Below are 12,129 nucleotides of genomic sequence, written 5' to 3'. Positions count from 1 at the left end.
TTATGGTTTGCACCTTCTATGGGCTGGGCCTTGCCCGATTGTGGGCCGTCCAATGCCTTTATTCCCAGCCCCTGTTACTTACTTCGTGCCACACCATTCTGTTGTGCCTGCCATGGGATCTGCTTGACCCAAGCCTGCTGGGCATCTTTAGACTTTTCCGTTCACTCTTTCTTCGAAGGCCCAATAATCTCATTGGGCCCTTTGCCACTCGCAGGCTCCCTTGTCCCACCTACTTTCATTTGGGCATCCTTGGCCCACTTACTTTCTTGGGGATTCCTTGTTCAATTCTATGTTTCCCATGGGTTTTTACTAACTTCTTAGGCGTCCTTGGCCCAAGTACTTCTCACCTTTCCCTTGGGGCTCATGGGTTCTCCATTACCCCTTACTTTCTTTACTTACATTGCCTTGGGCCCGCTGTGACACTCATAGCCCATTCTCACTTTCCACATCCATACAGCCCATGGGTTTGTTATTACTTTCTTCAAGGCCTTTTTAGGCCCACTTACTTCCTCAGTGTCCATTTATTTGCTTTATAGACCCACTATCCGTCATTCCTGCCACTTAGCTTAATGGCATTTCCATACTACTTTCTTTTGCCCATGACTTTGGGCATTTCTTCCTGCTGGGCTCGCAAAAATGAGCGTCTACACAGATATTGTGATAAGTTATTAATGCTTGAAAATTTTTAATTATTAGAAAATTATGCTTAATTATTTAACAATAATTCTAATACTTCCTTTCACATGTGAATTCAAACATCTCGTAAGAGAGTATGTGTAGTGGTAACATATATATACCAGAATAACATTGTCAGCAACAACTGTGGCACGCTTGAGAATGTTTTCCACGATAGTGAAAAGAGAATCCTCATCAAAGTTGTCGTCGTCAGCATGAACATGGGTTGCATAAATGTGATTTGTGATCTGCTAGTCGGACATGGTTAACAATCTTACTCGGCCTTAATGGGTTGCTGTGCAGAAGCTAGCACAATATTGGCGCTGGCCATTGATGTGTTGTGTATAAACAAAGCGAGAAAACTCAGAAACTTCAAGGTTTAGGGCAGAAGAAGAGAGAAGTGGGCTTGTGGTGTTGTGCAGTAACACATTTTAACGTATATATCTCAATAAATTAGGTTAGATTTTTCATATGATTTTCAAACATACGCGCTAAATATACATAACTCAACAATAGATTCTCAAACAAAAACAAAAAAAAACATACGACAGGAATTAAATCTATGCAAAAAAAAAAAAAAAATATTATTCAATAATTGGTACAAATCAAAAAAAGAAAAACAAAAATCTAAAGTCAAGCGTCATAAATGAATTCTCCACACAAAAACAAAAGCGTTATAAATGAAGGCATTTGTTCACTACACGTTTCACTTCATAAATTTCTGGGTGTGAATTGTGGACAAAAGATATCAAGATATGCTTCAAGATCAAACTAAATAATTATAAGCTATAATGCAACTATTTTATCTACGTTAGTGTACTCTTTTTTCTTTTTTCTTTTTTGAGAATGTAGTGTGTACTCTATTTTATCTTGAATACATGAAGAACCCCAAAATCTTTTATTTGATGATGTCAAAAAACTTTATTAGTTAACTATAACTCATGAATTTTTCTAATGTTATCACATAAGTTTTGAAGTTCTATATTTTTTCACATCATTATTCTAATATATATTTTTAATTTGATTTTTAGAGTTACAAATAGTGTTAAAATATTGTTATGTTTGTACTTTAAATTATGGACTAAAATAAAACTATTAGTATTCCATCCAAATTAAGCGTTTTTTGTTCAATTATTTTATTATTCATATCATTGATTTTGTGAATTTGTAATATTAAATTTTGGTCCAATGAATTAATTTAAATTTTTTTAAAAAAATTTTCCCTATATTTTTCTTTTTAGTAAATCTTAAGGGCTTTTATCTACTTTGGTGTTCTCTATTCTTCTTCTTCTTTTTTTAAGATACAATTGAATTTCAACACCTGACATTCGCTTCATGAAGATTGCTCTTTATCGTTAAGCTAAGATATCAATTGATTTTGATGTAGGTTGAATTTGAACCCCATTTCTTTCATTCGACAAGACAAAAAGTATTACTATACAAACTCCAGTACCACCACAAACACATGGGATAAGAACCCAGATTTTCTTCAATACAAACCACATGTTTTAGCTAACCAAAAAAAAAAAAAAAAAAGTGGGTTCCAGTCAACTTAACCAGTAAAGTCTCTGATGGTTGTATAAGAGATCTGAGGTTCAATTCCCGTCTACACCAAAAACTGATTGGTATCTTAGCCTGATAATAAAGAGTTATTATTAGGCGACCACAAACACATGGGATAAGAACCCAGATTTTCTTCAACACAAACCACATGTTTCAGGTAACCAAACCAAAAAAAAAAAAAGTAGGTTCCAGTTAACTCAGCTGGTAAAGTCTCTGATGATTGTACAAGAGATCTGGGATTCAATTCCCGTCTACACCAAAAACTGATTGGTATCTTGGCCTGATAACAAAGAGTTATTATTAAAAGTGGACTTTAGAGGTTGAAACTCTCTAAAAAAAACACGAAACAAGAACAAGAACAAAAAGTCTTAATTCCATATCCTATTCCCAAATCTGAAACCCAATAGTTGGTTGCCATGTGAAAAAATTAAAGCTTTTTGAAAAGAGAGAAGAGGTCCAATCATACTGTGCTTGATTTTCCCACATGCATGCATGGCACAGCAATTGCAAAGGCATGTGAAACCTATTGCATTTGTGCTAACGAAACAATAAAAGTTAAAGAAGTTTGATTGGATCGAGCATGCCCTACTGGACAGACCTTGGAGCATAATAATAATAATGTGAGAAACCCAAAAGGGGTAGTGCATATATGGGCTGGGCGACAATGTAGTGTGTACTATGTAGACAGACGTACCCAATTTAATTGCCATATATGTTCAAGCTCTATGAAGGCAAAGATTCGGATAAAGGATAATGAGTGTGGGAACTGGGAAGGTGAAAGGATGTAAATAAAGTGAAAGCAACGATACAAATTTTCTCCCATTCGCAATTTGTGAACTCTGAAATCTGAACTTTGAAGTTTCAATGACAACATTTGATTCATATGTTGGGGTTTGGACATTTTTGAGCTCACGTTTTCCACGCTTTAAATACTGTCAATGACATAATACGTGGCACCCTACCCTCTGTATCTCATGTCAAACTCTTTCTCACGTAGTGAAAGCAAAAGCAGAATGAAAAGAACGTAAAAATCTGTGTACTGGTCTTTAGCGGCCAAAATGGCCAAATGCCACCATTTTTAGAAATTTGTAGCAAAAAAACACTGTTTCGGAACTAAATAGGGAAATACCACTTTTTTAGAACTCAAGTTTAAGAAACTCGAGTTCCAAATGGTACTCGAGTTTATGAAACTCGAGTTCCTCATCAGTTCCGCCACCGTGGCACTGCTGAGTTGGAATTTGTGCAATTGAAAAAAATAATATGGTACTCGAGCTTGGTAAACTCGAGTTCCATGCAACACAGTACTCTAATATACCAGGCTCGAGTACCTATTATAAAAAATAATTATGTTTATGTTTATTTCTATAGTACTTGAGCTCGCCAAGGTCGAGTACCTTGTAAGAAACTCGAGTTTAGTAAACTCGAGTTCCTTATAACTTTTTTTTTTGTATAATCAACAAATAAACATAAACATAAACATAAACATAACAATAAGTAGCTTTTTTATGTTTTTATTTATTTAAATAGAAGCATTGTAAAATATAGAGATTTTAATTTCAAAATATGAATTATTTTCTACATTAATTAAAATTGTTCATTGTTTTCTCATAAAAATTGTTCACTATTTTTTGCATAAACTATTTTTTGCATAAACTATTTCTAGCATTGTGCATAAAATTATTTTATGTTTAGGATTATTTAAAAAATTGTTCACTCTCTTTTTAGCGTAAATTATTCTCTGTTCACTATTTAAAAAATTGTTCATTGTTTTCTCATAAAACACCTAGCGAAATCGTGTTTCCTAAATTTAAACGCCAAATCTGAATGCTTTTTCATGTTTGAATATCACAATAATCAAATCTATTTTTCTGCATTGATAAAAATCTATTTCTACATTAATAAAATTTGCTCTCTGCACATCATGTTTACTGTATATTCGAATCTACTTACTACATTCATAAAATCTGTTTTCTACATTAATTAAAATTGTTCATTGTTTTCTCATAAAAATTGTTCACTGTTTTCTGCATAAACTATTTCTACGATTTTGCATAAAATTATTTTCTGTTCAGCATTATTTAAAAATTGGTTCACTCTCTTTTCCGCATAAATTATTTTCTGTTCACTATTTTCTCATAAAACACCTACTGAAATCATGTTTTATAAATTTAAACACCAAATCTGAATGCTTTTTCATGCTTAAATTTCACAATAATTGAATTTGTTTTTCTACATTGATAAAATCTATTTCTACATTAATAAAATTTGCTCTCTGCACTCATGTTTACTGTATATTCAAATCTGCTTGCTGCATTCATAAAATCTATTTTCTGTATTAATTAAAATTGTTCATTGTTTTCTCATAAAAATTGTTCACTATTTTCTGCAAAAACTATTTCTATGATTTTGCATAAAATTATTGTAGGGGTATTGGGCCCAGTAATTTATAATGGACGGCCCAACAAGGTCTTTTGGGCTAAAAACCCAAATCCGAAAACATCAAAATGATCGTGGAGTGTTTAAGTGTCCCATACCGTCCGAGGAGTAGATTTGTCCTCGGAATGTTAAGCCGAGGATACACAGTATACGTGGAGGACATCAGAAAGAGCGGTGGAATGTCTAAAGTAAAGCTGCTACCACCGCCCATATATTAAAGACCCTGTAATTGATACGCTGACAATAGAGATGGAAGGATGGGACCTGAGCATAGAGCTTGGAACTTGGTCCCAAGTCCCAGCGGGCTTTAGGGAAGAATGGATGGGACAAGTATCCAAAAAATAAGGGTCGCGGCCAGAAAGTGGAAGATGATGAAGAGAAGAGGAGGAGTATAAATAGGAGGGAAGGCATACGAAGAAAGAGAGGCCTTTTGAGAAAGAAAAAGTGTATGATAAACATTATTTGTATCCACACTTGAGAAATACTATTAGAAACTGTCCTCGGAAACAGTCCGAGGAGGAATTCTCAATATTACTCTTTGCAAACGATTCTTTGTTTTGTTCCATTGGGCCCAAAGCCCGTTCTTTTTGTGATTGTCTAAAGCCATCCTTAAAATCTAAATTAGAAACCCATCCTCTACAAATTTATTGTGAAGAAAGGCCTTTCAAGCCCATTTTCCTCCTAGTCGTGGTTTGGGAATTTGAATTGTGTCCTTACAATTATTTTCTGTTCAGTATTATCTAAAAAATTGTCCACTCTCTTTTCGGTGTAAATTATTTTCTTTCCACTATTTAAAAAATTGTTCACTGTTTTCTCATAAAACACCTACTGAAATCGTGCTTTCTAAATTTAAACGCCAAATCTGAATGCTTTTTTATGCTTGAATTTCACAATAATCGAATTTATTTTTCTGCATTGATAAAATCTATTTCTACATTAATAAAATTTTCTCTCTACACTTATGTTTACTGTATATTCAAATCTGCTTACTGTATTCATAAAATCTGTTTTCTGCATTAATTAAAACTGTTCATTGTTTTCTCATAAAAATTGTTCACTGTTTTCTACAAAAACTATTTCTATGATTTTGCATAAAATTATTTTCTGTTCAGCATTACTTAAAAAATTGTTCACTCTCTTTTCTGCGTAAATTATTTTCTGTTCACTATTTAATAAATTGTTCACTGTTTTCTCATAAAACACCTACTGAAATCGTGTTTTCTAAATTTAAATGCCAGATCTAAATGTTTTTTCATGCTTAAATTTTACAATAATCGAATTTGTTTTTTTGCATTGATAAAATCTATTTCTACATTAATAAAATTTGCTCTCTGCACTCATGTTTACTGTATACAGGGCCGGCCCTTCCCTTAGGCGAGTTAGGCAATTGCCTAAGGCCCCCAAGTGGAAGGGGGCCCCAAAATTTTAGAAAAAAACGGGTAGTAGAGCAAAAAAAAAAGTTTCAGAATTACAAAAGTTTGGCACATTCTTTTAACCAAAAAAAAAAAATTTTGATAAATCCAGTTAAACATTGGTTCTAAACAAAATTATTGCCCAAAAATAACATTATTATCCTCTAAACAAACCAAAAATCAACCAGATAAATTACAAATCTAGTCTAAGAGATTAACCACCAAACAATTACAAATCAAAACAAATAAAACAACTCAAAACCCTAAAAATTTTACCTCTCTCTGCTCTCCGCCTCTCTCTGTCTCTCATTCTCTCTGATTCATTTTTCTCCACTGTTCTCACTTGAGTGACTGAGTCACTTCTCATCTGCAGCACTGCTCAACATCTCAAGCAAGGCAGACCGCAACAAGCTTCCTTCGCCTGGACCGCTTCCCATTGGACTGCTCTCTGCTCTTCAGCTGTTCAGAACTTCAGGTATAAAGTCTTTGAGACTTTGACTTGGCCTTCTTCTTTTTGGGTGAATCCGTGAAAATGACTTGGTGAATCTCTTCATTGGTTCTTGTTAAGAAAAGGTGATTGGGCCCTAGTTTTGTTTTTTAGTTTTGGGCCTTCAAGTTTTTTTTTTAATAAACCCTGCCTTTTTTCTTTTTTTGGGTTATAGATAGGATTTGTTTTGTGTTTTTTTGGGTGGGTCAAGCCTTGTGTTATGGTTTTTTTTTTTTTTTTTTTGGTTATAGATAGGATTTGTTATGTGCTTAATTTTTTTTTAAAATTTTAATCTTGTGTTTATATATATATATATATATATATATATATTAGTTAGTGGTAATATATTGAATAAGTCTTCATTTATGTAAATTGAGATTGCTAAAAACTTGTTATTGTTCAGTGGAACTACAACAATACTTTTTATATAAATCAGGTTCTATTTATCATTTGCTCTACACTTAAAAGTTATTTTTTATTTTAGTCTTTATAAATATATTGTTTTATTGTTCGGCAGAAAGAAGTTTTTCAAAATTAAAATTAATAAAATCATATCTAAGATCAACAATGTCCCAAGAAAGATTAAGTGGATTAGCTATATTATCGATTGAAAATGAGACGTTAGAAGAACTTGAATACAAAAATTTAATTAGTCAATTTGCATTTCAAAAGGCATGAAAAATAGATTTTAAATGAAATATATTATAATATAAAAATACTAAATAAACATTACTTTAATTAAAATATAAGTATAAAAAATGCCCCATTTTTAGTTCTCGCCTTAGGCCCCAAATTGTCTAGGGCCGGCCCTGACTGTATATTCGAATCCGCTTACTGCATTCATAAAATCTATTTTCTCATAAAAATTGTATATTCATTGTTTTTTCATAAAAATTGTTCACTATTTTCTCGGGAGTGATGACCTTAAAATCACCCGGTGGGGTTTTTGCCGTGTTAGTTTTTCCCATTCGAAAACAAATCATCGTGTCAATTTAATTTCCGCTGCACTTAGTTTAATTGGTGCTTTGTTTGTGCTACCACGTGCTTTGCATGTTAATTTGATTAATTGATAAACTTGGCTAATTAATCAATTAATTAATGACTAGGGTTCAATACATTTTTGGCCTATCAAATTTCGTTGAAAGTACAAAATCGTGAAAATTCAAGAGAAAATTGTGTACATTAGATGTACAGATCGTTCGAATTTGTAAAAAACAAAATTTATTCGTTGAATGTATAAAATCTTGAAAGTACAAAATAAAATTGTGTAAATTAGATGTACAGATAGTCTGAATTTGTTGAAAAGTTTGGATTCGTTAAATGTACAAAATCGTGAAAATTAAATGGAAAATTATGTACTAATGTGTTGATCATTTGAATTTGTTGAAAAATTCGAAATCATTGAATGAATAAAATCGTGTAAACTCAATGGAAAATCAAAGAACGTACCAAATCGTTGAGCAGCATATGCGGCACTGTGAACATCAGTGTAGCAATGGTGGACATTAACAACAACGTCTAATGTTTGTAGGTAGAAATTTTTGAAAATCATCATTACTTGAATCTGAGAAGTCTGAAACATCTCTTTCATCATCCAACACAGTAACTTCATTAATAGACTTGATGGCGCATGTGGTTCATATGACTACAGTTGGTGCTACAGCAGTGGGCTGGTGACGTGTCTTCAAAAAACTACTCATGCCATAGTTGGTGCTACATCATGTTTACTGTATATTCAAATCTGCTTATTGCATTCATAAAATCTATTTTTTGCATTAATTAAAACTGTTCATTGTTTTCTCATAAAAATTATTCACTATTTTCTGCATAAACTATTTTTAGCATTCTGCATAAAATTATTTTTGTTCAGCATTATTTGAAAAATTTTCACTGTTTTTTCTGCATAAGTTATTCACTGTTCATTAGGTGTTTTATGATCTGGATGCTCTAATACCAATGACTACCCAGGAGAGAGCACAGCAGTAATATGGAAGCATAAATAATGATAAAATAGATAATAAAGAGAGTAAATAGAAAAATAGATATATTCAAAATAAGGTTCAAATGGAGTATGGAATATGAAAACAGAAACTAGAAAAATCTTACTTGAATAAAAACTTCAGTCTTTGATAAACTTGAAAACAAACTGTTGTCTTTGATACAAGCTTGAAAATAAACTGTCTGAAGAGAAAGGTTACAAGATTACAAGAGGAGGAGAGAGTACAAAAGTCTGTCTGAGGGAGAGGGAAGGCTATTACGAAAGACTTTCTAAAACTTGGAACTTAAAAGCTTAGAATCTTAGAAACTTAAAAACTTGTCTTCTGTCTTCATAGTTGTCTCTTTTATAGGTGAAATGAACCATGGTAAAGTAACTGAGTAGGTAAAGTTAACTCAAGTTAATCTGTCGGTGGTATGGAAATTAGTACTAATGATTAATAGTCTGTCTGCGTCTGTCTAGGAATCTTTCAAATCTCAAGAATCTATCAGATCTCTTTTTACGCATGCTAGTAAATAGTAGTAACTTTTGAACATTTGTCTGTATCTGTCTGGACTGTCTTGATTTTTCTGGAAGCTATTCACGCGTGCTAGTGAATAGTGATCTGTCGCTAATGAATAGTGATTTGTCGCTAGTGAATAGTGATCTATATGTCTGTCTTTCAATCTGTATCATTCTAGGATCCTTAACAGCCTTTCTTTTCCCAAATAGCCTCCTTGCTGAAGGTATTGGACCATATACGGCTATCCTGTTTGTGTAACTATATAAGTAGAAGCCTCTGTCTAATTCTTTCTGTATCTCATAAATCTTATTACTCATGAAATTAGACCATTCTTGAGCCCAAGCATCCGGATCATTAAGTGGTAAATAAGTATCTTCTGTATACTAGTTGTATTCAAGGATACAACCCCAATCATGAATAAGAACCAAAATGTGTGCTGGCCGAGCTTCCATATAATAACTACTGTCCCAAGCTGGAAGAGTACTCCAGATAGTGATATTCATATAATTAAGTCCTCCAATCTGTGCGGCTACTTCTTGGATGACTTTGGTAAATAAACTAATCTGAATTCCAGAAGTTATGATTAATTTGCTGATAAACCCTGCTTCTAGCATTTCAGATAACCATAAAGTATCATGAATTATTGGATCTTCTGTCTCCGTATTGATAAGTAATCCTAGATAGGGATTGTATCTCTCTTGTTCCTTCATAAACTCTGTCTGCTTCTCCAAAACTTTTATATCATATAACTTTATGAGATAGCCATATGTCGTCTGTCATGTCTTCTATTCTAATAACTGTTGTAGAGACTAATACTTTGAAAAGGTACATCCATCTATCATAAGAACTTGTTATGGCTTTATGGGTTAGTATATTCTGTGGGATTTCAAGGGGTAAGGTTCTAATGGCAAGTCTTGTTTTTTGATGAATCTTAGGGTGGAGCTTTGAAAAGCTTGTTCCCATAAGATATCTTTTAGGAGACTATGATTCTATCTTTGTGGAGCTTGAATCTCCAACCTCCTTACCAGGGAGTTGACAACCAGATGCTTTAAAAAATGCACTAGTGTTAACAAGATGTAATTCCAAAGCCTTTCTGTCAATATCCTTTTGTAAAGTCCTTTTAAAATGTTTTATAAGAAAATCATCTTTAAAATTTAAAGCATATATAATAAAACAAACTTTATTCTATACACCTTTGTGCTCTTGCTAAGTAGTGGTATAAGAGTAGCCATGATGATCAGGGTGACTGGAATTCAAAAACTTTACAAATTCTACCATGATTCTATCTATGTGACAGTGAACAATTTATGCAGTAAATAGAGAATAATTTATACAGAAAAGAGAGTGAACGATTTTTAAATAATGCTGAACATAAATTTTATGCAAAATCATAGAAATAGTTTATGCACAAAACAATGAACAATTTTTATAAGAAAATAATGAACAGTTTTAATTAATGCAGAAAACAAATTTTATGAATGTAGTAAGCAGATTCGAATATATAGTACAAATGATGTGCAGAGAGCAAATTTTATTAATGTAGAAATAGATTTTATCAATGCAGAAAAATAGATTCGATTATTGTGAAATTCAAACATGAAAAAGCATTCAGATTTGGCGTTGAAATTTAGAAAACACGATTTCACTAGGTGTTTTATGAGAAAACAGTGAACAATTTTTTACATAGTGAACAGAGAATAATTTACATAGAAAAGAGAGTGAACAATTTTTTAAATAATGCTTAATAGAAAATAATTTTATGCAGAATGCTAGAAATAGTTTATGCAGAAAACAGTGAACAATTTTTATGAGAAAACAATGAAAAATTTTAATTAATGTAGAAATTAATTCATATTTTGAAATTAAAATCTCTATATTTTACAATGCTTCTATTTAAATAAATAAAAACATAAAAAAACTACTTATTGTTATGTTTATGTTTATGTTTATTTTTCGATTATCCCAAAAACAAAAAGTTATAAGGAACTCGAGTTTACCTATCTTACAAGGTACTCGAGCTTGGCAAGCTCGAGTATCATAGAAATAAACATAAACATAATTTGTTTTGTAATAGGTACTCGAGCCTGGTATACTCCAGTACTGTGTTGCATGGAACTCAAGTTTACCAAGCTCAAGTACCACATTATTTTTTTTAATCGCACAAATTCCAGCTCAGTAGTGCCACGGTGGCGGAACTGATGAGGAACTCGAGTTTCATAAACTCGAGTACCATTTGGAACTCGAATTTTTGAAACTCGAGTTCTAGAAAAGTGGTATTTCCCTATTTAGTTCCAAAACAGTGTTTTTTTGCTACAAATTTCTAAAAATTGTGGTATTTGGCCATTTTGGCCGATCTTTAGCAGCACTATCTAATTTACACGGAATGATTACACTGTTTAATCAAGTTTAGAAATTATTTTTATAGAAAAATGAAAAAAAAAATCACTAACTTTTTTTTTTCATAGTTTTTTTTTTAATTTTTCATAAATAGATTTCTAAAATGAAAAATAACAGAAAATATCTGAGATTGAAAGGCTGTGGAATCCAGAAGTTGCAGAGGTGAAGAACAAGGGAGGATGAGCGAGCTGGCTTTTTTATATCATGCAGATTAAAATAGTGTTGTCAGCTCAAGTTTACCTTTTAGATTTCAAAACGGTGTCGAGCCTTTAGTGAAAGAATCCCTTTTAATTTTCTTATTTAAGTCATACAATTGAAGTTTTGAAGCTGAGCTGGAGTATAGCCGTTGGTTACCATTCTTCCTCTTTCATGTTCAACATACGTCTTGTTTCTCAACAAAAAAAAAAATGTTCTACTCACAGTTTGGGTTAACTATTTGGAAAGGGGTGTTTTTATGAGAAATGGTGATTTATGAAATGTGGTAAACATTTGATAAAACTTGTTAAAAATATTGTTTTTGCTAATTATGTGTTTGGATAACATTGGTATAAAGTGTTATTTCGGATGCAAATTACAACAAAGAACTTTTTTTTAGAAAGCACACTCCATGTTTTAGTTTTTTTTCCCCTCAAGTTGCATCTTAAGTTTTATTAATTATTGA

The 12,129-nt window shown here is 32.2% G+C and overlaps 1 pseudogene; it reads right to left on the bottom strand.

Annotated features, from left to right (window-relative positions):
- Positions 1 to 1,006, bottom strand: part of LOC142623296 (protein SIEVE ELEMENT OCCLUSION B-like) — a 30,105-nt pseudogene extending 29,099 nt beyond the window's left edge.
- Between the last annotated feature and the right edge of the window lie 11,123 nt (positions 1,007 to 12,129).

Source organism: Castanea sativa, chromosome 2 (genome assembly GCF_040712315.1).
Source record: "Castanea sativa cultivar Marrone di Chiusa Pesio chromosome 2, ASM4071231v1".
In the NCBI taxonomy this organism is placed as follows: Eukaryota; Viridiplantae; Streptophyta; class Magnoliopsida; order Fagales; family Fagaceae; genus Castanea; species Castanea sativa.
Note: the sequence above shows the minus strand (reverse complement) of the source record. Positions and strands in the feature narration are given on the sequence as shown.